Source organism: Canis lupus, chromosome 26 (genome assembly GCF_011100685.1).
Source record: "Canis lupus familiaris isolate Mischka breed German Shepherd chromosome 26, alternate assembly UU_Cfam_GSD_1.0, whole genome shotgun sequence".
NCBI classification, from domain to species: Eukaryota; Metazoa; Chordata; class Mammalia; order Carnivora; family Canidae; genus Canis; species Canis lupus.
In genome coordinates, this window is record NC_049247.1 from 37649936 (window position 1) to 37675691 (window position 25756).

At 52.2% G+C, this 25756-nt stretch overlaps 1 protein-coding gene and 1 long non-coding RNA gene across 11 annotated transcripts in view; one reads left to right on the top strand and one right to left on the bottom strand.

Annotated features, from left to right (window-relative positions):
- The window catches only part of SGMS1 (sphingomyelin synthase 1), a 229116-nt gene that overhangs the window by 146097 nt on the left and 57263 nt on the right, over positions 1–25756 (bottom strand). Inside the window, exon 1 of one of the 7 annotated variants that reach the window (XM_038576041.1) lies at positions 4493–4579. The exons of 5 other annotated variants lie outside the window; for them this stretch is intronic. The gene's annotated coding sequence lies outside the window, so the exon portion shown is untranslated. Of the gene's footprint in view, positions 1–4492; positions 4580–25756 lie in introns of those variants that run through there. One more of the 7 variants, XM_038576037.1, reaches the window with a different exon arrangement.
- On the top strand, positions 5415–18012 carry LOC111092537. 4 transcript variants are annotated; one of them, XR_005379553.1, is made up of 5 exons: positions 5415–5476; positions 6222–6407; positions 7594–9157; positions 11085–11206; positions 14686–18012. It is a non-coding gene; the product is annotated as an uncharacterized LOC111092537 (long non-coding RNA). The 4 variants fall into 4 exon arrangements; XR_005379552.1 differs by having other exon boundaries at positions 5428–5476; positions 5872–6407; XR_005379554.1 differs by lacking the exon at positions 7594–9157 and having other exon boundaries at positions 5428–5476; positions 5872–6407; positions 14686–18010.

Below are 25756 nucleotides of genomic sequence, written 5' to 3' on the forward strand. Positions count from 1 at the left end.
AGTAATTCAGTGTCCACAGAAGTCTTCTGAGTTACAGGAAAGCTGACTAGTTCTGTCACTTGTAAGGTAGGCCCACTTATCTGCCTGGGCCTCAAAGGAGCAGTTTCAAAAGAAATCCGTACCCTTCACAAGATGTAATTTTCTACCGTGTTAATTTGTTTTTTGCTCTAGATGCTTCTCCCACTGCAGCAGGGAAATCTAGAGAACTTGATGTCCATCAGAAAAAAGTCACAGACGCAGAGACAACATGCCACCAAAAAGTTACCGAGGAACCTACTGACAATTCCACCTTCAAACGACATGCCATACCTGCATGAATATTTAATTGTAAGTACTTTCAAGAAGCGGGAAACAGTTCAAAACAGAGAACTTTCTATTCTCCTTGAGGAAGGAGAGGAAAGAAAATACCCAAAAAGAGTGGATATAAGACTGTGATGCACTCGCCGAAGGGCAAGTAGCTCATAGGGCCTTCCTGCACCCTCACTGCCAGGTACAAGACGATGGTGAGGACATGAGCTAGGACCACCGGACACCATCGGTAAATTAAGTAAATGCTGTCGCATTTAATCCTAGGAGAACCCTAGCAGGGAGGGGTTGGGTTCCCCGGCTAATGGGAGCAGACACCAGGCCACAGTGCCAAGTAGGAAGGAGATCCCATCAAGTCTGCAGGGGACCAAAGACACAGGACAGTTCCGGCTCCCAGGTGAAAGCCACCAAACCTGCTGTTCAATTCCAATTCACTTAAGGATTCTTTCACTATTTCCTGGTTTCAAATTGGTTTTGATTTGTCCTGAGTAAAGGCTACCGGGCATGCCTTCCTCCTACAAGAGGGTTAAGGTCTTGACAGTGAGTGGCTTGAGGACAGAAACAAAAATAGGCCTGGATGGACTCTTTTTATCGAGGAGCTAACGGTTAAAGCGGCTGAGAGCCCCCGGGGACTGTGTGCACACGGAACCTGGCACAGGGACAGCACAGCAAAGCTGCAGGTTTTTCTACCCCCGACACACGCCGCAGAGAAATAACGGGGGTTCTTTCTGGGGCTTGGGAGTAAGCCAGGTGAACTGTGCTCACCTTGGCACAGCTAAAGCACCTGGGGGCCAGGCGGGGTACTTATCTACGTTAACCCACGCACAGGCGCAATGCTGGGGGGCAGAGCACCCGGCAAGGTAGCCTGCCCTTGTTCACTAATTGTGGACAGTGGCACTCACCCTGCTGTGCTACTGCTGCTGACTCCCCTCAAGAAAACCACACCCGGAGCACAGAGCTCAGAGAGAGAGAGGAGTGAGCTCAAGCAGCAAGGCTGAGGAGAGGAAAGATTCAAGGTCACGACACTCTGCAAGGCGGGCAAGCCCTCACTTCTCTTCCTCCTGGATCAGGGAGGGCAGTGGCCTCCTCTGGGGGGGCCGGGTCAGTCTGACAGTTTGGGAGGGAGAGGCTGTCCACAGGACGACGGGGCGACAGTGCTGAAACCAACTGCCATTGTCCACCCCAGACACGTGACACGGAAAGGGCAGCGGGCACGCTTCGCTGTTGGCAGCCCTGGCCCAAACTGTGCAATTCAGTTGTTTCTTCTCGGGGGGCGGGTAACAGTGTGAAATTAGACAGGAACGAATACGGAGCCCAGTCACAGCACAAGATCAATTTAATTACACTTTTGTATTTTTATTACTTTTTTCATTAAAATTTCGCTTTATTAGAATAGTAAAAAACCAGTACAAGTTTCCTCATTCTCACTCATAAACAGCAAATGCAAATTAACCCTTAATTTGAAACTTCAAAATCCAAAGTACAAAGTTAGTGCTTTCCTCCTAATCGATAAGATTCAACAAACACAGTTTAACGGATCCAGTTTTTTTCCTTTGCTCTGCTTGGAGAAGCAGCTCCGTGGTCTCTTGGCAGCGGGGGGCTTCAGGGCCAGCTGGCGGGCCCCAGGCACACGGCTGACCGGAAGGGGCACGTGCACTTGCACACCTGCAGACACCTGCCTTCTGCTGGCGGCAGCCTCGGCCTCTGGGCCAGGGAAGCCTTGAGCTGCCCCTCACTGCACGGCCTTCCTCCTTTCCACCAGAAGCCTAGCACGGAGAGGGAACAGGGTCTCCTGCCCCCCTCCCCAGCCCCTGCTTCTTCCAGGAAGCCCCAGCTCCTTCTCCAAGCTGCTCACCAGGGCACAAAAGAAAACGCAAACTACAAGGAAATCCTCTGTGAACTCCCCTGGCGACTTCTCAACTTGCCTCTCAAAAGGCTTTCTTTTTTCTTCTCTTCTGTAAAGTGCATCTGAATAGAGGAGTTTGGAGGAACGGGTTCATCTGAAAGAAAAGGACACGTTTGCAAACTGCAGCCCACTAACATGTGGGAGCTGAGGGAGAGCATCTGGGGGAGAGGGTGACATTTTCAGAAAGATACAAAGCACTTAGTCATTCCCAAAGATGATAAAGAGAAAGCAACTGTACTCCAGGAAGCGACAGAGAAATCGATGGGAACAGAGTGAACTGGTAACCGCCCAGAGGCGAATCCTTGGAGGCCTGAGGGTGACCTCTGGCGAAAATCACCCCTCGCGCCCCTTCCCCAGAGAGAAGGCAAGGGCCTTCCCGAGAAGGAAAAAGGAAAGAACCCTCATCCTTCCGCTGGGCAGACCTTGGCTGGGTGGGGGCGCGGGGATGCGGGAGCAGCTCCTCTGAATGAGCCCGCAGTTCAGCAGAGGAACAGGCAAAACAGTATTCCCACTTCTGGGTGCCACGTGGTACAGGGAGGGAAGAGCAGGCATCCGGGCGCTTCCCTGCCAGGAGCCCTGCACCGTTCCTGGACATCGTTCCTGGACATCGCAAGGATCTCATTTTGACCCCTGAAAGCAGCCTGAGAGACCCACCAATGTCATCTCCTTCTTCCTGGTGGAACTGAGGACGTCTGGGACACAGAAAGGGCTTTCAGACAAACGCAGTAGTTTTACTCTAGTTAAATCTTCAGATATCTCTGCCTCCACCCCAAATATAAGACGTATCCCTGTTGTCCCTGCCAAAGGCTGCCCAGAGGAGTGTCAGGTGCCCAGAAGCTCACGGACTTTCTGACATCTCAAGGTCCCCCCTGCCTCCTTGGAGGAGGGTCCGGCTGTCACAAAACCACTACCGTGGATGTGCCCATACAACCTTCCTCAACGTCAATCACAGCTCCTCAGGGGCCAGGGCCGTGCTCTGTCCCTGCTCATCACGCTCCCGGCACCTGCGGCAGCTAGAGATCATCAGCCACAAAATCCTGTATTTTTCTCTACCAATTCTATGAATACAAACTTCTCAGGTCAGTTCACCCACCTTACTTTGCACATTTAGTCATCATTTTCTTTTCTTTCTTTTTTAAAAGATTTTAATTATTTATTCCTGAGAGACACAGAAAGTCAGACAGAGACCCAGGCAGAGGGAGAAGCAGGCTCCATGCAGGGAGCCTGATGTGGGACTCGATCCTGGGACTCCGGGGTCACGCCCTGGGGCAAAGGCAGACGCTCACCCCCGGAGCCCCCAGCTGCCCCACTTTGTCATCATTTTCAAAGCTAGGGGCCTCTCCACCTTCAAGCGATCTGTTCATTGTTACATGTGTGACTCTGCACTTCTCCCTACCGGCCTTCCCCTGTCAATCATGCCTGGCCTCAGGCTTACAAAAAACGGAAGTCAACATATTTATAATAATACAAGAATTTTCTACGTGATCTTTTACTTAAAAAGAACATTGTTCTCAAAATGTCACAAGTGCACCAGTAAGGCCTGGATGGGTAAGGCCTCCCACCCACCATCAGCGTAATTTACTTTCCATTAGACCATCCTTGGGCCATTGGGCACCATTCAGAAAAGTCTTAATTACAGATGATCAAAAGCTATAATCCTTACAAAAAAAACCACCTCAACGAGGTCTCCCCCAGCGAGGTCCCAGCAGCCTCCCTCTTACACACCGTCTCCCCAACTGGTCAGGAAGTCTCACAGGCAGAGATCCCGTCACGCTGCACAGGAGCTGAAGCACCGGCTCCCTGCCCTGCTCCCGTCCTGCTGGGCCTGCACCCTCACCCCCACCCCCCCCAGGGCTCCCTGCTCCGAGCCTGGGTCCTGCTGCAGAGGAACCTGAGGAACCTGAGGTCTGAAACCTCTGCGGAGGGACCCAGGGGTGAAGGGATCCTCGGCGCCCCAGACCCCCACAGCTGGGCGTCTCCAGGCCAAGAACCCCTGGGCCAGGACCAACTCGCGCCCTCGGCTTTGCTCTGACTCCTCCTGGAGGCCTCGGGGTCGCGCCCCCCGCCCCTCCCCCACGGGCTCCGGGGCCTCAGGGTCGCGCCCCCGCCGCAGCGAGTCCCTCCCGCTCTCCGCGCCGCCTCGTCCCGAGCCCTGACCCCCGGGCTCCTCCGCGGCCTCCGTCCGCGGCCCGGCTGGGGCAGGTGCAGGCCCGCGGCCCAGGGAGCGACCCCAGAGGCGCATCCGCGGCGTCGCCGTCAGTGCTGCCGCCCTTTACATACTGAGGAGATGTTCAACGCCGCGGGCGCCGACGGGAGCCTCCCAGTCTCCTCCTCCGACACCTGGAAGCGGCCGCAGACCCTGCGAGGAAACGGGCGTCGGCCGGCGCCGCGGAAGCCTCTCCCGCCGCGTCCCACTCAGGGGCCGTCGTCGCCTCAGCTCCGAGGACCACGCGGACCACGTGACTCCAACGGCGGGAGCGCTCCGGCCCCAGGGCGCCTGCGCGGCCCCGCCCACTTCGGGGACCCTGCGCGCGGCAGCCGCAGCCGCACAGCCACCGCGGATTGGACCTGCGGGAGCACCTGACCCCGGCGCAGCCGCTCATAGGCTGGCCGGGAACGCAGGGCGCCGGCGCCGGCCAATCACACGTCGGCCTGAAACCCTGGCCTCCGGGTCCCTGGGGGAGGGGGTCCGCCGACGCCACACCCTCCCGGGGCGTGGCCCCCGGCGCAGCGGGTCCGGCCGCGGGGTCGCCTGCACAGTCCCCCTGCCAGGGCACCAAGGACCCCGTTCCACGGAGACGCCCCTGCCCCCTGCGCCCCCCGGGCTGCCCGAGCCGGCTACGGGCACGAGGAAGCCTGCGGTCTCCTGCTCCTCTCAGCGGCTGTGGGTCATTTAAAATACCCGAGGGGCGCCCGGGGCCCAGCGGAGGAGCGGCTGCCCGCGGCCCAGGCCGTGACCCCGGGCCCCGGGATCGAGTCCCCGCCGGGCTCCCCGCACGGAGCCGGCTTCGCCCCCTGTTCGCCCCCTGCCCGGGGCCCTGCCCCTCTCTGTGTGTCTCTCATGAATCAACAAGGTAAGGTCTTTTTTCATTCATTCATTCATTCATTTATTTTATGATAGTCACACACAGAGAGAGAGAGAAGCAGAGACACAGGCAGAGGGAGAAGCAGGCTCCATGCACCGGGAGCCCGACGTGGGACTCCATGATCGCGCCCCGGGCCAAAGGCAGGCACCAAACCGCTGCGCCACCCAGGGATCCCAAGGTAAGGTCTTTAAAAAAAATTAAATATCCGATGATGCATGGCCCCCGCCTGCCTCTTAAACGCCGCAGAGCGCTGGCCGCTCGGTGGTCACGGGACAGCTGCATCAGGGACCGCGCCAGGGCTGCGCTGGGTGGGGGATGGGGGCGAGGGAGCGGGGGGGGGGGGGCAGCGGGGCGGGGGGATGGGGCGAGGGAGCGGGGGGGGGGCGTGCAGTGGGGGATGGGGTGAGGGAGCTGGGGGGGGGTCAGCGGGGCCGGGGGATGGGGCGAGGGAGCCGGGGGGGGGGGGCGTGCAGTGGGGGATGGGGTGAGGGAGCTGGGGGGTCAGCGGGGCGGGGGCGGGGGCCGGGCCCCAAAGCCAGACTGCGGACACCCGGGCGCGTGCCTGGTGCGCAGGGCCCGACTGCGGGAGGAGCGCCCCGCGAGGGCTGAAGCTCCGCGCTCAGCCAACCAGGCTGGAGAAGAATTTCTAGAAGGAGTCCGGGAAGGACGCCCAGGACCTCGCGGTGCGGCGGGCAGGGCAGCGGCGGGCGGGGCGCCCGGGTCAGGGGCCTGCAGGGCTCCCGCCGCAGAAGGCAGGCAGGACTCGTTCTCCGCCTGAAACACAAGCTACCCCACCACAGCACTTTGTCCTGCTCTGTTCTATATTAATCAAGTCATCCGCTTTTTTCCCAATTCCTCCAATCTTCGAGTCTCTCATGGAGTCAAATAAAACCTATGATAACACGTTCATTTTACATCTACAGGAAACTAACTTTTTGAAGATCGTGCCTTAGCAGTGCTGATCCGTTTTAAACACTGCTCCATCACAAACATGTAGAAAAGCATCCACAGTCCTAGGAACGGGATGACCGCCAGGTTATCAGCAATGAAGTAACTGGCCCGTGCTATCTGGGAGCGGATCCCTAGGATTTGGACCAAGCGACCCAGGGGTAACACACACATGTCCATGCCGCCGCAGTCCCTTATTTCCCCAGTAAAGCCAGTTACGTTGCTGGTCCTTCCTGTACACCAGTATGTGACAACTGATAGAAAGCCTTGAATTCCAGCTGCATAGACGTACGTGAGGGATCCACTTCCTTTTTTTTTTTTTTATTTATTTATGATAGTTACACAGAGAGAGAGAGAGACACACACACAGAGACACAGGCAGAGGGAGAAGCAGGCTCCATGCTCGGGAGCCCGACGTGGGATTCGATCCCGGGTCTCCAGGATCGCGCCCTGGGCCAAAGGCAGGCGCCAAACCGCTGCGCCACCCAGGGATCCCCAGGGATCCCCAGGGATCCACTTCCTAATGGATATCATATAAACAAAATCCAAGTTGATGCATGGAGCAGATGGTGTGTGTGCACACACGCCTGTGTATAAAAGCAGCTAAAAATACAGCCAGACCCATGCAGTGAAGACAGGTGGAACACACAACCTAGAAAGTGAAGCAACTCCATTTATTCAGAAAAAAAAATAATAATCTTGGTTCTAATCTGTTGCCCTTATGCTTAAGTTTTCCAAGCTAAAGAGCTAGCCACCAAAATTCGCAAAGCGAGGCACACGCACATAGGCACAATTATTTAATTCTCAGAGCCTTTAAACTCCCCCCAAAACAGGGGCCTTGGGTTCTCTACCCATCACTTGACAGGACTTCTTTAAACAAAGAACTACAGACATCAAGCAGATAACAGGGTCAAATGATTCCACTTTATAGAAACAGTGAGTAGGAGGTTAATTGTGTCATTCATTTTTCTAAACGTTACAAGAAAACCCGTGAACTAAAAGCCAATGATTTCTCGATATAAATAACCGCGATGCATGAAAATATATTGCACTAAGGATTTACACAGTAGAAATCACAAAGATTCCTGCAAGTAACAAGTCTTCTACTAAGACTTAAAATAGGAATTTATGTAATTTACAAAATGTATTTAAGCACAGTTTTCAAAGCTATCACAACGCATTCAGGAAAGCATTTAAAGCTTCGTGCACATGTAAGACTACCGTTGAAACCACATCCTTAGGTTTGGAGAACTCAAAAGTTTCAGGTCACTCCCAGATCTGTACAGGCACCCCCTTGACCAGAAAGATCTCCTCCTCCTCATCTCCGGTGCCTACTGCTCCCTTCAGGGCCCATCTCCCTGGCTCTCCACTCCCTGGACGGCTGTGGAATTCCACTAAGACCTCTTCTCTGGCCGCTATCAGCTGTTGCTTTGCTCCAGTTTTGCTCAGAGCCTTGAAAATGCTGATGCACACGGAGACTCTCCAAAATATACTGCGGTGAATCACCACCATCTCTTGCTTCTCAGAATGCCAAAGGCTACATCTTAGAAATCCGTATCCTGGTGAAAATGATTCACTTAGCTTGGCTCTTGAGTTTCTTCCACCGAGTGATTCCTCAGCCAGGAGCTAAGTGTCCATGGGTGGGGTGGGGGTGGGGGTTGACTCTCACCCCCCAAGGTGACCTGAGCACTTGAACAACCACTCACTGCCCTGGTATCTCAGGTTTACATCACTAGGTAGTAAGGACCACAGGCTACAAAGCATCACCTCCCTTAGGAGGCCCAAGTTAAAACAACATCCTCAAATGGCTCAGTTATCAAACAATCTAAATGAGACTCAGCTGCCCAGATAAAAGAAAAGGGACTTTTTGGGGTGAATTTCTCCTCTCTTGGTAAGTGAAAATCTCTGTGTAATGTATTAGTTTTCCCACTTTTCCCCTGGTTGAAAAAATACTAGATAATTTTTTTTAATAAAAACATTATTTATTATTTGAGAGGGAGGGAGGGAGGAAGAGCATGAGAACAAGCTTGGGGGAAGGGCAGAGGGAGAGGGAAACCCAAGAGGAGCCCCACTCAGGGCTCAATCTCATGGTGCTGAGATCAGACCTGAACTGGAAACGAGTCAGATGCCTAACCTCCTGCGCCCCCCAGGTGCCTCAGGTGTTCTTTGAATGGTATTAGAAAATAAAAATACACACAGACAAGAGAACAACCAATAAACGTTTACCAGGCCCTGATCAGCAGCACTCACCACTGTGAAATACTTCTTTCCAGTCCTTTTTTAGGAGGACAGGAATCTTTGATCCACCAATGTATATACACGTTAAAAATTATTTTTTACCTTTCTGTATAATTTTTCTGTATTTCTTGCATATTTTTATACACTGTATACTTCTTATATATATAGTTTTTATGTTCTTATTTTATGAATTCATTTGTTGTTTACGTTCAGGATTATATATGCAGTTTCATAATCATTTTTTCTTATCACATACTGACGTTTTCAGGCTACTAAACTATTAAGATATTCTTCAACATCTTTGCCCTGTCCCCTCTTACGAGAGATGGTTAATTCACTGCTTATGGACAATTAGGTTTTCCTTCAATTTCTTTTTTTTCCCCCTCAATTTCTAATAACATTTATTTCCTTATAAGAGTTACTGAGATTTGCCATAAAGTTTGGAAACTCGATTGGTTTTACCACATGAAGGACATACATGTGTACTATTTTATAACTTGTTTTCATCCACGTTGTATCCTAAACACCTTCTTTAAATATACTTCTTGGTTATTTCCTAATTTTTTTAAACAACAACCCTGGGAACCAAATTTCACGTGATCTTCATGAGTCAAGGTCATCATTGAGAACATCGGTAACCTTACTACGCCATTGCTATGGGTGCAAATAATAGGTACGCAAATCAGGATAAACAACTCCAGGAGTTGCCCTAAGTCTGTCGTTTTGTCGGTTTTTTAAAGAATTCTCCACTGTCGAGCTTTTTAATCAGTGGCCTTTCCCTTGTGAAAGTAAAAAAGGCATAAAATAGCTCTCAATCCAAGTGTCTGCAAAGGGAGTTACTGATTCGAACGGGCTTTTCCCAAGTAACACTCCCAGTCGCCATATAAGGAGGAGCGGGAGAATTATTTTCCTGTTACGACTTGGATGATTTCAAAACAACCTCTCTGCTTTATGAATTAGTAATGAAAGATCTCTATCAACAGTTTCAATGAACTTCTTTCCCACAGTCAGTAACAAATGCATATCCCTCAGCACCTCCAAATTTGTGTAAGGGCATCTGGAGAAGGTTTACTCCAACACCTGCAAATTCTTTCCCATCATTCATCAGAAGACATTTCTGCATTTATCAGTTTCCCCAAGTTCTATGGCTTAACTGATTAACCGCAATCCAACTTTTGCTGTTTTTTTTTTAATTGTCGTATAAGTGACATGCGATATCCTATTATTAGTTTCAGGTGTACATCATAGTGATTTGATATTTTTATACATTATGAAATAATCTCCATGGTAAATCTAGTTTCCATCTGTCACCGAAGTTATTACAATATTATTAACTATATTCTCTATGCTGTACGCTATATCCCATGACTTATTTGTAACTGGCAGTTGACCTCTCAATCCCCTTCACCGATTTCTCCCATCCCCCAGCCCCTGCCCTGCTGGTCATCATTTGTTTCTTTTATTTAAGAATCTGTTTCTGTTTTGTTTGTTCAGTTGTTTTATATTTTAGATTCCACATCTGAGTGAAATCCTATAGTGTATGTCTTTGTCTGATTTTCTCCACTTAGCATAATACTCCCTACGTCTATCCACATTGTAAGCAATGGCAAAATTCCATTTTTTATATCATGGCTGAGTAATAGATTCCTGTGTGCTTGTGCGTGCGCACATACACATAAACACCCCAACTTCTTTAACCATTCGTTTACTGTTGGGCACTTAGGCTGCTTCCATATCTCAGCTACTGCAGATAAAGATGCAGTGATTAGGGCAGCCCGGGTGGCTCAGCGGTTTAGCGCCGCCTTCAGCCCAGGGCGCGACCCCAGGGTCCCGAGATCGAGTCCCATGTCGGGCTCCCTGCATGGAGCCTGCTTCTCCCCCTGCCTGGGTCTCTGCCTCTCTCTCTCTCAGTCTCTAATAAATAAGTAAAATCTTAAAAAAAAGAAAAAAGATCCAGTAATCATAAGGGTAAAGGTATCTCTCTTCAAATTGGTGTTTTAATTTTCTTCAGATAAATACTCAGAAGTGGAATTGGGGATCCTATGATAGTTCTATTATTAATTTTTTAAAGAACTTCCAGTGGCTGCACCAAATTACATCCCCACCAACAGTACAACCAGGGTTCCCTTCTCTCCACATCCTCAGTAACACTTGTTATTCTGGTCTTTTTGATGCTATTCTGACAGGTGATATATCTCATTGTGGTTTTGATTTGCATTTCCCTGATGATGAGTGACTTTAAGCATCTTTTCATGTGCCTGTTGGCCATCTGTATGTCTTCCGGGAAAAAAATATCTATTCAAGGTCCTCTGCTCATTTTTAAAATCAAGTTGTTTGTTTTTGATATCAAGTCATTGTAAATTCTTTACATATTTTGGATACTAACCCCTTGTCAGATATATGATTTGCAAATACCTTCTCCCATTCAGTAGGTTTTTAGTTTTGTTGATGGTTTCAACACCATCTAAATTTGAGGCCAAATCAACTCCATGAGATTAAATATTTTTTTAAAAAAAGATATAATTATCTGATGACCTTCCTTGCATAATTAATCAACTTCATTAAATGTGTTCTCAAAAAACACGTTTCATATTCAATAGGCATACTATGGAATGAATGAGAGCAATACCGTCAGATGAAGAGAGGGTATGTTTACCAGAACTGATTTCTAGCCCTGTTCCTATACAATGAGCACAGCAGTTGTCGAGTGACTTCAGGGGAGGTAAGCAAGTGATCCTTTAAAATTATATTTTACTGAGGGTACAGAAAGGGCATGGAAATTACCAGTACCATAAACAACGGCCAAAATCTATACCCAATTCATCCACAGAGCTTAAAACTCCTATCTGCCACACGACAAGGATACAATAAATTTTCTAAACAAGTGCAGGTCTTCAAACAATACATTTTTCATTCCCCCAAAACCCTGAAGGGAATCATCAGGATTAGTATATATGAGACTATTTACTCTGCCTTTAATTCTACTTCAATTCTGGGGCAGCCTACACAACACCTTCTGTGGTGAAAGTGATGAGTCTCCTCACAAGTCCCCAGTGCTGTCAGTATTATTAATTTGTTTAAAGGAAAGACCACGTTCAAAGTAACTTTTCCAAAATAGCCACAAACCTGTCCCGCAGTTCCATAATGTGCTGTTTCAACTAAATCACATCAACTCTCCAAATGTCTCCCTTGGAAAGGTCAAAAATCACTCATTAGAAAATAAACACAGCTCACTCAAATACATCTGCCCAAAGCAAACTGCTAATGAGAAGAAAAGGTCCTCACCTCCACGAGGGTGAGTCCAGTCAGTGGCCAATTTATTCTTTGCCATCTCCATGCTTCTGGGTGTGTGTGTGTGTGTGTGTGTGTGTGTGTGTGTGTGTGTGAGATGTGTGAAACAGGAAGCCAGGTGAGATGCGATGTCTCATCTCCGATTCTGTGTTGAAATGATTTGCATTTACAATTATTCCAATTATTCTATTCCAAATTATGAGCAAGAGTCGAGTTTGATTACTGTTGATTAAAAAATTGCCGTGGGAGGCAATGTAGTATCATGGTACAAATTTAAAATTAAGAAATGTAAATATGACACCTAGTAGAAGGCATTAGAAACCCGTGGGGACATTCTTGGGTGGCATGATCATCGGGATGCCCACTGGCAGCCAGTGAGTGGGGTCCGGAGAAGCCCAATGGCCTAGCACATGGGACAGGCCCACACAGGCAGTCCCGCCTTAAATAACAACTGTGAGCAACCCTGAGGAATCCTGGTTTCAGACCGCACGGTTTCTCAGGAGCTGCCCTTTAATGACCTATGGTTACATCATTTCATTCTGAGCCTCAAGCTGGTGGCAGGTGAACTGGAAAAATTACCATCCACCTCCCACAAAGGGTTCTTTGTGGGATACCATGATGGGGGCTTGGAGTAACTGCCCACGCTCAGGTTCTGGACCTACACATACAAACTATGAGACGCTATGTGTTCAGCTTAACCTCTTTGGTCTCCTCAGCCATAAAAACTCAGGCCAAAGACTGGCAGGGTTCCGCAGAGTAGTGGCTCAGTGCACGTCAGCTGTGCTACTGCCAGTGCAGGGCTAGTGACTAACGGGTGCTGGTGGCACTCCCACTCCGGGGCCGCTCAGGACCATGCTGGAACCCAAATACACACATTCAAAAGCTCAGCAACTGCACCAATCTCCCATCACTGGGGACAAGAACAATTAGAAAAAATATATAAAAATAAAAAACAAAAGTAGAGCCTATTCATTAGTGCATTAGTAACATTTTAGGAAATGGCCTTTCAAAACAAACCTGCAAACTAGTGTTTTGTCTTGTCTTTAAAAAAAAAAGACATACTGATGGCATTGACTAGTGAGGTTTCCAGGGGCATCCCACAATATAATTAATAGTCTAGAGGATCAAATGCAAAGCCCAGCTTCCAAACTCCAGGCTAAATGCTGGGACATGTAACCAAGCAACTAAACCCAATACCAGTTTCTTTGAACATCCTCACACCCTCATAAGACCGCACTTTGGAAAGATGGTGAAAAGGAGCCAACGACATTGCAGAAATGCCTAGGTATCAATAAGTTTAAGCTCTCCACACCCACAATGGGTTAACATGCAGGAAGCTGGCAGAAAAATGTCCCCACTGACTGGTAACACCTACCTGCAGATGAAAAGAGCAACAAGATAGTTCCGTGGCTACAGTGAGTTGCAAACCCCTCAGGAGCTGCACACTCTCCACTGAGACACACTCAGCGCATCCCCATGTCCCCATACCCGAAGTCCCTCATCCAAGGAACGAGCGAATGCCATCCCGTGCCCATCACAGCAGCCTGAGGTTCTGGGATTTTAATGGGGTGCTGGGTGCTGAGAGTCAGGACGGGCCTGTATCTGGTCAAGGGAGACACTTGATGATGAGGCTGTACCTGCATGAATTGATAGTTGGCTGAAATACCTTCAAGGAGACAAGGTTTAAAGAGACCTGTTGTACTTAATCAGCACCTTTTCACAGCTGCTGGCAGGATGGACACCATGTTATTCAGGCTAAATTCTAAAGGACAGGTGGTCGTTCACCTAACAGATGTTCAAAATTCTAGCTCCCCCAAACCTAAGCATAAGCCCTCCCAAGATTTTAAATGGACGTGTACTTAGACGGAGAAGTTTATTTTACAGATGTACTCAGCCGTGTGTGAAAAAATGAAGGATATACCTCTTGATATTGTTGATAAGAGCATTACAGTCTGGGGGTGGGGGGTGTAAATAAACACCAGTCACTGCAAACACTGGACCTGTGTGGCCGTCACAGCACATGGCATAGACTTGTATGTGCCGATACGTGACCATCTCAGGAAGTACTACAGGATGCAAAGCACGAAGCGCAGACTAGCGTGCACACTGCAGGCGGTGCGTGTTTGCACTTGCACAGAACACCACACAAGACAACCAAAACTACCTCGGAGGAAGCAACGGGAGGCTCTCCACTTTCTATATCCTTCTGTGCTGCTTAGGAAATGTTTGTAAACCACATGCATGTGTTTCCATTTTCCAATAGAAAAAAAAAAAAGAAACCATTTTACTTTTTTTTTTTTTTTAAGATTTTTATTTATTTATTCATAGAGACACAGAGAGAGAGGCAGAGACACAGGCAGAGGGAGAAGCAGGCTCCATGCAGGGAGCCTGACGTGGGACTCGACCCAGGGTCTCCAGGATCATGCCCTGGGCTGCAGGCGGCGCTAAACCGCTGCGCCACCGGGGCTGCCCCTTTTTTTAAAGTAAGAGTAGAGAAATGCTATCAGTCTGCCTTCAACCCTGAATCCAACATATTAAATGACAAGTGTGACCAAGGCAGCAGATTTTTTAAAAACGTGGAAATTATAGTTCCATGCTTCTGTACAAATCCACTACCTACCTTTCCTCAACTTTACTACGTGAGGCACACATTTCCCATGGATGCCTGCAGAAAACGGGCCCATAAAACATTTGAGAAGTTTGCTTTTGTATTCCAGTATAAATAATTCTTTAGTGGCCCTAAGTTTCTTGCGCCCTTACTGTAGTGCCAAGCACACAGTCTTGCATAAAGTAAACATCACAAAGAGCACCCTGTTTGTTGGCTGTTCCTCATCCCCCAGCCCAATGCCCGGGGGCTGGCACGACCCGCTCACGTCAGGGCCTATCAACAGAGGGCTTTCGTCCCCCCAGGATCACGCTGGGCGTTCCAGAACCACCCCACCCAGAAGAGCAGCCGGGCACCTGGGAGCGCACAGCCCTAACAAACGCCCCCACAGGCCCATTGCTCAACTACCTGGGGCCAGCCCAGCGGATACGGGACAACAGGTGTCACCTGTCCCAAGAAGGAAGAGATGTGGCCAGAGAGACCGCGGGGCTCCTGGACCCCAGATGAAAGGCCATCGACCGCCCCTGGACCTTCTCACGCCACATTCCTGCCAACACAGGGCTTTGGGACAATAAAAACAGCTCCCTCCTACCAGCACCTGGGCCTGCCTGCCCTTCTGGACCCGGGCGGTGTACGTGTGTGATCACAAGCGAACGGCTTAGCCCCTCTGCTCCGGGATTTCGGCATCTGCAAAGCCGTAGAGGCGATGCCATCTACCCACGGCTCACGGAGCTGCAGTGACGATGAGGCATGTAAGGCTGACACACAGGCACTCCCCCACGCGTGTCAGCTGGGATCATTAATTACCATCCTCGTCACAGACGACCCTGCAGCAGCCCCCCGCTGCACTCTCTAACTCCACACTAGCTTCCTCTCAGCAGCCCAAGTGACCTTAACAGTGGGGAGGGGAGGTCATCCCGGTTACTGTCCCCCATGGCGCCCCAGCAGCCTCCATGCCAACCTCTCCAGGCTGGCCGACCATCATTGACGGGGGGGGGGTGGGGGGGGACTCTGGCTCCATCCCCGCCTCCCTGCCCAACCCCAAAATAAGGTGGAAGCCCCTACCACATGCTCCCGAAACTCCTAAAACTCCTGCGTTGACCTTTTCACACTTACAGATAGGAAGGGGCCTACTTGGGACCACTCTGCCCCCCGAGACTGTGCTCACGCGGCACGCACAGCACGCTGCTAGTAGCTGCAGGGTGACAACTACACGGCTGGCAACCAACTGGAGACTCTGGGCCCTCCTCTCCCAGCATCACAGCCCATGCAGCCTCTACTCGGGGGCACGACGCTGCGAGACAGGACTTCCAGGGCCCCATACGCAGTTCCCTGGCATCAAGACCACTCACGCTGCTGTACCACCACCACCGCCATCCGTCATCCCAGACTGACGCTCTGTACTGACTGGACAAGTGCCACCCACGCCCCTCCCCACGGCCCCCGGGAGCCACCGTCTCGCCCTGTCTGTGACTCGCCTGCTCCGGGGACTTCACGTATGTGGAGGTGTAACATATCTGTCCTTCGGTGGCTGCCATATGTCACCGAGCATTATGTCTTCAAGTGCATCCACGCTGTGGCAAGTGTCAGCACTTCCTTCCTCTTTAGGGCTGTGTCTGTCTAGGTCACATTTTATTGACCCGCTCATCCACCAGGGGACAGCTGGGTTGCGTCTTCTGCTTGGCGGTATGAAAAATGCTACTGAAACTTAGGGATGCAAACACCCTATTCAATTCTGGGGAGGGGGGGGCACATGCCTAGACCTGAGATTTCTAGATAATATGGCAATTCTGTTTTTAATTTTTGGAGGAACCACTGTATCTTTCTATAGTGACTGTGGCCACCTCACATTTCCAGCAGGGCTTCAGCATTGACACGTTCTGCGTTTGTCTGTGTGTTTCCAGTGGCCATCCTGACGGCAACCCTTCATTTTTTAAGCTTTAAAACTGGTTGACTGAACTAAGTTTTTGTCTCATCTGTGCAGCTAAGAATGTTATTAGCAAATCTGTTTCTCATGAGTATGCTGAGAAATAATTCTGAGAGGTTAATTTTCACAGAGCAGCTAAGATTTAAAAAACAAAAAAAGCCCAAACCAGAAAACTTTGGACACAAAATCACCCTGTATTCAAATCTGAAAGTGCCACTTCTGAGACTAATAAAGTGCCTTTTCTGAACTTCAGTTTACTCATTAATGGAACCAAGCTCCTAAGTTACTCATCTACGAAACACTCATTTCTACAAGCTGTTGGGAGAATTACATTACAGAACTGGATCATGCACTTGGCCTGTGCCTGGAGCCTGGAACCTCACGGACGGGACAGGTGATGAGGACAAGGGAATGAGTCGTGACTACCAGAATGCCACCAACACGTGGATCAAAAAAGATCTCATATTTAGCATTTTATACACGTAGATCCTTTCCCCGTTGACGCAGGTAAGCTTGTTCTATACAATTTACACATTTTTCTCCTCAAACCTCAAAGCTGTCGCTGAAGTGGCAACGGGCACTTGTCACGTATTTTAAATTATCTCAAATCTAGTTAGAGCAGAAAGGTGGAGCACATTGTGAGAGGAGATTGTTTTTCTCTGCTCTCGGAGGTAATGAAGAGTCCATGTCAGACGCCCTTTCAAACATGTGGCTTTGGCTAAATCAAGTCCTATATGAAAGAGACAGGCCTACCTGGGATCTCTTGCACCTTCACCCGGCATCTCCTGTGAACTCCCAGGGCTTGAGGGGAAGACAGAAATCATTTAACCCAAACTCCCACCAAATACCTGCTGTTAGTTCTGTTTCTTTGGAGTTACTAATAACTCACTGTGAAACAGAAAATATTTGGGAACCCTTAAGCCAACCAATAAATAGAAATGGATTTTAAAATAAAAGTTCAACTGAAAGGGTGCTAATTCACCATGGAAAACACCTCCAGGCCCCTTATATGTACATGTGCTCCGGGCGTTTTTCTAAACACTTGACAGTTACTAACAATTTTAATCTCATGGGGACTCTGATTCAGATCCTATTAATATTACAATGCATTTTAGTTATTCTTAAAATTTTGATAGAGAAACGTTCGTGTAAAATAACACTCCAATACTTTAGTTATGTTACTGGCTTCGGGTTTCTAGACTGTCTGCATTTTCCATCTTGGTAAGCTCACGCAAACCTCTTTCTTTCTCCCAAAGAAGTGGCTGGAAACATAGACATGCCCTAGCAATGGAATCTGTTTAGGCTGATTACTTTGGGTTTAACCAGAAACTGGGGACGCCTGGGTTGCTCAGCGGTTGGGCACCTGTCTTTGGCCCAGGTCACGATCCCAGAAACCGGGATCGAGTAACCGCATCAGGCTCCCTGCAAGGAGCCTGCCTCTCCCTCTGCCTGTGTCTCTGCCTCTCTCAGACTGTGTCTCTCATAAATAAATAAATCTTAACCAGAAACTGTTTCAACCGTTGTTGCATTAAGATGCTTTAAACTGTTTTCTGATTTCAATAAATATGATATATGGGTGTGTGACTTTTAATCTTCCACTGGTAGTTCAAGATTTAGCAAGGGAAGTCAGTCTGTTTTTGGAAGAACTCCTTAACCAAGCCTAAGACAGCTCGTGGTGAAACTGACCCACTGTGACACAGGCCCACAGTGACGCTGACCAGTCCAGGACAGTCTTTGGTGACACTGACCCACAGTGATGCTGACCCATGGTGACCCTGACCCATAGTGATGCGGACCCACAGTGACACTGACTGGTCCAGGACAGCCCACGGTGATGCTGACCCACGGTGACGCTGACACATGGTGACACAGGCCCATGGTGACGCTGACCAGTCTAAGACAGCCCACGGTGACACTGACCCATGGTAACGCAGACCTGTGGTGACGCTGACCAGTCCAGGACAGCCCACGGTGACGCTGATCCACAGTGACACTGACCCACGGTGACGCTGACCCACGGTGACGCTGACCCACCGTGACGCTGACCCACGGTGACAATGACCCACGGTGACAATGACCCACAGTGACGCTGACCCATGGTGACGCTGACTGGTCCAGGACAGCCCGCAGTGACGCTGACCAGCCATTTCAGGGAAGGTCTTGATCTGGGGTGTGTGTGGGGTTTCCTCAGGGTCACATTACGATGCCACATTCTAGGCTGGGGGACGACACAGAGCATCGTCCCAGGCCAGTGGCACCCGCCGTCCCTTGCTGGTGATGCTAACCTGGACCAACTGCGAGGTCCTGTCCCGTGTCCACACTGAACTGACGCTTCCCCCCAACCAATTATTCAGCTAGCGGGAGAACGAGGGCCTGCCTGATTCCGGAAACTGACTCCTGCGTCTGCCTGCAGAGCGACTGTTTGCTGAGCACCTGCTAGACCTCCCTGCCCCCGAGGCTGGCCCAGGAGGGCCGAGGGAGGAGCGGGGCTGCAGCCCCTGTGGGGCCCCCACCCCGCACCCCGACACCCCGCAGCCTGTCTCCCTGTCTTGTGACCTCTGCCCTGGCTTCCGCAGCCGTGCCTGCCACGGCCCCCACGCGGGGGTCCTTCCCCCGCCCACCACGGCACCTCTGAGGTGGCCCTTCCCTGCTGAGGACGGGACGGAGGCAAGGAACCGGCCTACAGATTCTACCATCCTGTTGTTTGGTTGGCTTCTCACAGATCTTTTATTTATTTATTTGGGGGGAGGGTCAGAGGGGGAAGCAGACCCCCCGCTGAGCAGGGAGCCCGACCCGGGGCTCGATCCCGGGGCCCTGAGATCGTGACCTGAGCGAGGCAGGGGCTTCACCGGCTGAGCCCCCAGGCGCCGCTACAAATTCCACCATCGGAACACAAATGCAAACAGGGTCCTACTTACCTGGAAATTAAGCGGCACCATTTACCAGTCATGGTTTATACAACATTTTTATACAAAACTGTGCGTGTTACATACAAAGGTACTTTGTTACACTTTTAATTATCCTAAGCAGAGCACTTAATGAAACATGTCTGAGTTTTCCTTCTTCTGTGTGTTAATTAAGGAAATTAATTTGCAGAGATAATTCTATGATTCACACACAGACTGAGAAAAATTAGCCGGCATTTCTAGAGCTAAAACAGCTTGTAAATACACATCATGAATACGCGGACGCCCGCCGCAAGTGGTGCCTAATTCCACCCACACGGACAAACTGACTCATGCTTCAGGCAGTTCAACAAATCCTTTTTAACACCTACAGGGCGCCCCAGCCTATGTTTGGGGCTGCAGGAGTTTCCAAAAGAGGCTGACATAGGAACCCCACTTTCAAAGAGGTCAGACAACGTGGTGGGATGTTGAAATGCACGGCATCATTTAAACCTTAACCAAAAAAAAAAAAAAAAAGTCCTAGGACTAAGACCTTAGGTCGTCAGACATAACTGCATGCAGGACCACAGTTTTAAGTATGGGCATTTAATGAAACTAAAATTGCACATCTTGCTTCATTGTCACTTTTGTTGTATGTGTGTTTGCTCGGGGAAGGGAGGAACTAGGTTTGGGGTTTTTCTCCAATTCGTTTCTTCGGGCAGAGGGCTTGCCTGCGGACAGAGACCGAGACCGGGTGTTTATTTTGAAGACCTGGAGGCGGGACTGAGAAATGCCTGGTGTGGGCCTTGCCTCCTCCCTGTCCTTGCACACCCACCTCCTTGTGCAGCTGGGGCTGAGCAGAACCACTCACCTGTCATCACACCCACTGCCTGTAACACGTGACAGTTTCCACCTCCGGCTTCTCCCCACAGCAAGGCAATGTACGGATCAGGAAAGCAGGAGAGAGCCAGACCAGCAAGGGAGGCCGGGAAGGCAGGCTGCAGCCCAGGCTCACCCGTGATCCCCTGGGGGGGGTCCAGCGGCGAGGCCCCCCTGAGGACCTGCTTCCTGCTCTCTGCCCACGACAGACACGCACGCAAACACCACGCACAGACCACCTCCGGGCCTTTCCACCGGGAAGCCTTGGTCTTTCACACTTGTCCACAGAGCAACAAATGTCTGCCCACGTTTCACGTTTTCTTGATTTGTTGTTTTTAAATTCACTAGTTTTAGGGTTCTGCTACTTACCACCGTGCAGATACAAGATGTTGTCACCTGAGAACACAGGGCAGGAGGAAGACGACGACACCCTCGTCTTTCAATCTCCAGATCCTTAACTCTCAATGTGTTTAGGCAGATGCCCTCAAGAACTCACAAGCTCTAAGGAAGTAAAACTGCAAATCTATAAATATGCATCAACTTTTCGATCTTAACAACAGCTCCAAAAAAGTGGGTTGATTTGTCACAGGTGTGAAAGCGAACTTATCATCCAAATAAGATACTCAGGGCAAATCCATTTCTCCCACGATGATGCAAATAAATGGATACAGCAGAGGCCAGCCTGAGCGCTAAGGGACTGAAAGACGGGCCGGAAGCCGTGGCCCACGCCAGCTGCGCTGCCGGGGAGATTCTCCAGGTCTCCTGGAGCCTGTGAGAGCCCCCAGCCGCCCCGCCCCTTGCCGGAGGCTGGGAGGCCTGCAGTCGTCTCAGAGGCCTAACCTCCCTCCGGAGGGCTGCAGAGAGCCAGGCCTCCGTGGACGTCCCACGCTCGGGCCTGCGTCGGTGAGGGGAAGCCACCGGCTACGCCCAGGCACAGATGGGGACAAACTTGCGGGCTTGTGTGGCTTGTGTGAGGACAACAAACGCTGTTTTCCCAGAACAGCTGAGTAAGAACACGCTGTCCTGAGTGCAGTCGAGTGAAACGTTCCTTCCTGGTTCGCAGCCCTCACAGGAGGAAAGAACAAAGCTGCTGGCCTGGCCGCCAACGATCACAGCCCGGGGGTCACCTCCGTGTGCATTTACTGCTCCCGTCGCCGTCACTCTGACAGCCCGGAGACCCGCGGGGACCAAGAGCTGTCAGGATAACTGTCAGGATAACCGAGTTTGCTCTACGTGTTTAACACGGCAGGTTATTAAGATCGTACGGGTTTTACCAAGAGAAAGAACGCAGGCAGGCAGGAGAGCCGAGCTCGTCACACCAGCGCCACGCTGTGGGCACCTGTGCACCGCCTCGAGGTCCTGGGGACCCGGGACCCAGAAGCTTGCTCCGTCCGCCAGGGTCACGGACACCCTGAATGAGGCGGCCTCCATCAACAGCGACCGGGCTTCCTGCCTCGAAGCTGGGACACAGTCCGACAGGCACACGCACTTATCTGGAATCCACCAGGCAGGATTTTGCAACTCAGGATGGGCTCACAAAATCCCGGTGTGTCACCACCCTGCCCCCTAACCAGATTCCCAGGCCCCTCCCGTGGAGATCTGACCCCGCGGCCTGGGTGTGCCTGGGAAGCCCTCCTTGTTAACAAGCACCTGAGGAGATTCTTCAGCTCGGGCAAGTCTGGGGAGCACGGGACGGGCCCAGCGACACACCGTAACACTCAGCTGTCTCGAAGGCCATTCCACCTTTAAATCCCACTCAGCAAGAGCGCCGATTGTGTCAGCGTATAAACGGTAACAATGATGCGTATCTGTCTTCCCCAAACCCCTCAAATCATAATACAACTTTGGTGATGCCCGTTTCAGAGAAAGGGTTTACGTGGCCTGTGCAGGGCGATGCACCCAGTGGGCAACGGGGACGGGCGCATGTTCAGGCTCCAACAGCAACACCGACCCATTCCTACCCTGCCTCCTCTTCCACGGCACGGATCCTGCTCCTGTTTCACAAGGGACAGCACTGGACTGAATCCCAAAAAGTCGTAACGGTCTAGGAAAACATTTCCAGACTATCAGTCCTTTCAGACTTCTGGCTCTGTGAAGACGCAGAGATCCACCGAGATCTCTAACAGGAGGTCTTCATCCCATGCTGCTCTCAGGGTCTTCCAGGGAGTTTGGATCTTGGCCTCCACACCTCTCCCCAGAAAGAATAAAACAGGCATCAGAGGCCAACGGACCGTCTAAGAAAAACTAGCAATTAGCTCAGAGGGAGTGCAAGGGGCTGTGGATTAGCCCCCAAATCTGAACCACACATCAGATGGAGAGCTAGGGGTCTACACTCGGTAGTAAAGAACCACCACCAAAAACAATGTGGTATTGAGACATTTCCACGGTTGCTTTCCTCTATCACGTCTAACCTAACACTGAATTTAAAAAGAAAAATCTAATGTTTCTACTTATCCTGCCTAAAAATAAGTCTAGCCAAGTCAGACGAACAGTGCAGCACCGAAACCTCCCCGGCGCCCACTTCTCTCCAGCCTCAGGTTAATTACGAGTCCGTCAAGTTTGAAAAGGATACGAACGAAGACCAGAACCCGAATCAAAGTCACGATTCCGTCAACGGGCACCTGTGGACGTCCTTCTAGATGCCAGGCACGGTTCTCGGTACTGCGGATACAACCGGACTCACGCGGGTTAAAACCCCTGCCCGAAGGAGCACCCGTCCTCCCGGAGGATCGGCACCTGAGCAAGGAGCACAAGCAGATGGTCGGCCCGCACGGTCTCCTGGTAAGGGGCACCCCCTGCGCGGCACAGCCCCCCTATATCCAGGGGAGCGTGTACCCAGCGGGGAGGACGGTGTCCAGCAGACACCCCGCCAACCAAACCGCAGATGCCCGTTTCCTCTCTGCCCAGACTGGGCCACCCCTCTCCCGGCCGCTCCGCGCCTCCCCCTGCGTCCTGTAGACGGGACCTTCCGTAGTCACCTCTGTCCCCACCTGAGCAACAAAAGGCCTTGTCATCACAAGCTTGGATGGCCGCAGAAGCTCCACACCCGTCTCCCCACGTCCTTTATGTTCCCAGCCCCACTGGGGAGCTGAGGTCTTCTTTGAAAAACACACGTGGATCGTATGGTGGCCTCCCACTGCTCTCTGGAATGAAATCCGGGCGGTCCATGTCCAGGTCCCGTGGGCCCAGCCCCGGCCACCTCTGAGCGTTCCCCGCCCCGTCCCAGAGCTCACCAGCCCCGTCAGCTTCTCTAACCAGCCCAGGTGCTTTCTGCCTCAGGGCCTCTGCCAGCGGCTCCCCAGCCTGCGGACACCTTCCCCTCCTGCGTCACACCTGCGGCTCAGTCACCGCCCGGGGCCTTGCCTGACCGGCCCTGCAGCCCGTGCAGGCGCACCTGCTCTCCCCCGCCCTCCCCTGGGTTAAAGCCCCACTCCCGCCATCCACGGAGCTCCGACCATGTCCGCGGTGTCCCCGACCACAGGGCCTCAAGGCGCTTGGGCACTTCACTGCCTTCGGAACAGCGGGGTTCGCAGCCGACTTGGGACCAGCCAGCCCTGCCCTCGGCTCCCCTGCGCTCCCCGCCCAAGACAGTCCCAAAGGGCCCTGGCACCGCAGGTTCTCAGTGTCGCCATAGGGACACGGTCACCTGTAACCCGCGGCCCCCAGACTCTCCTTGGGAGCGGGGCAGTGAGCCGGAGGCACAGCAAGCCCTGGGGCAGGACGGCCCGGGAGCGGGATCCCTTAGGAGAATCCAGGATCCTGGAGCCACTGGTCTGGCGGGAAATACACGCCCCCCACGCCCCCCCCCCCCCCGGGAGCTGCTCTCCACTGCGGCTCTTACCTGCCCGCCCCCGACCCAGCTGCACCCCAACCCCCCGGACTCCCGCCAGCGGCCTGGAAGGGCCTGGAAGGGCCTGGAAGGGCCTGGAAGGGCCTGCTCAGCCCGCGGAGCCCGCCGCCGCTGCAACGCAAGAACCACGGCGCCACCGGGTCCCCAGGGCCCAGGGCCCAAGGCGGATCCCGGAGCCGGGCGCCCACAGGCCCAGAGCAACGAGCCCAGCATGAGGCGACGCGGCCGCCGGCCTTCCCAAGGGCGCTGGGCCACGACGAAAACCCTAAGCAGCTTCCGGAGAGGAGCCAAAGCCCAACCGAAGGGCCTGCGGCGTCCCCTCCCGCAGCCGCCCCGAGCCCGAGCCCCGAGCCCGCAGGGACCAGCCAGCTACGCCACCGGGCCACGCGGCGGCCGCCTGCTCCGTTCCCCACCGGGACTGGGCCCGGGCCACGGACCCCGGGACCCGAGCGGCTCTGCTGTGGACCCGACCCTCGGGCTCCCCAGCGGCCGGGCGGGCGCAGCGCTCCTCGAGAAACAGCCCTAAGGGGCCCCACGCCACCCGCGGGGCTTCAACCCCGGAACGTGGGTCGCCCAGAGCCACCTGGGGGGGAGGAGAGGGGGAGCTGGGGGGCCGCGGTTCCTGCCAGGCGCTCAGACCCCGGCTCGGCCGCAGGCTGGATGGGGCAGCGCGGGGCCAGCAGGGCCCACGGCGGGTGACCCGCCACCCCGCGCGAGCCCCCAGCCCGGCCACTCAGCCAAGTGCCCCTGGACACCTCGGGCGGCAGCCATGCACATCCCCGAGGGTGTCGTGCGGCCACGCTGCTCCACTAAAGCCATCATCGGGTGCACCCGGGGGGGCTCAGCAGTTGAGCAGCTGCCTTCAGCTCAGGGCGTGACCCCGGGGTCCCGGGATCGAGTCCCACATCGGGCTCCCCGCATGGAGCCTGCTTCTCCCTCTGCCTGGGTCTCTGCCTCTCTCCCTGTGTCTCTCGTGAATAAGTAAATAAAATCTTAAAAAAAAAAAACACATAATCTGGGGACGCCTGGGTGGCTCAGTCAGTGGGGCATGCAGCTCTTGATCTCGGGGTTCTGAGTCCCAGCTCCATGCTGGGTGTAAAGAGTCCTTAAATAAATAAACTTAAAAAAAAAAAAGTCATTCATTCTGAGAAATTTTTTAAGTAAAAAAATCACATAAGAATGTACATAAGAGCAGCTCAAATGTTTAAGGAGCTCAACAATCTAAGAGAAGCAGCCATTCTGCTGCCCACACTTGAGGACAGAGATGTAGGGGACCCAAGGGGTCCCCAGCGCCCCTGACAGGGATGGTGTCCCAGTGTCGGCACGGGGAACGCAGCCCGGGGGCTGGATCCCAGGGCTATGACCGAGCCTGCACGCCACACCGACCTCCCCGACGGGCTGGGGTCAGCAACCCCTCGCCCGAATTGCAGCAAAACAGCAAATGAGACACAGGAAGTCACCCCTCTAGCACGGGAATGGCAGCAAGTAGACCCTAAGTTAACGCTTGCTCCCTTCCGTCGCGCTCTTGAAGAACCTCCTCTCTCTACCAACATCTCTCTTCCCTGTGATCAACCCTTCAAATTCTCCCTCCCCCGTTAACCACCCACCCTCTACTCTTAGTCCAGCAACTTGGTAGATCTCGCCTGTGGACACCTGCGGAAAAATACGTCCGAGGATGGCCACTGTGGCACCGCCTGTCACCTTCACAAGAAAGTACGGCCAACCAACTAGGACGCTCGGGCCGAGCTTTAAAAGCAGGTGCTAAAAAAGGAAAGAAGGTATAAAACTTTACATACGACCACCAAATGGATAAAATTCTCTAGGAATCACGTCTA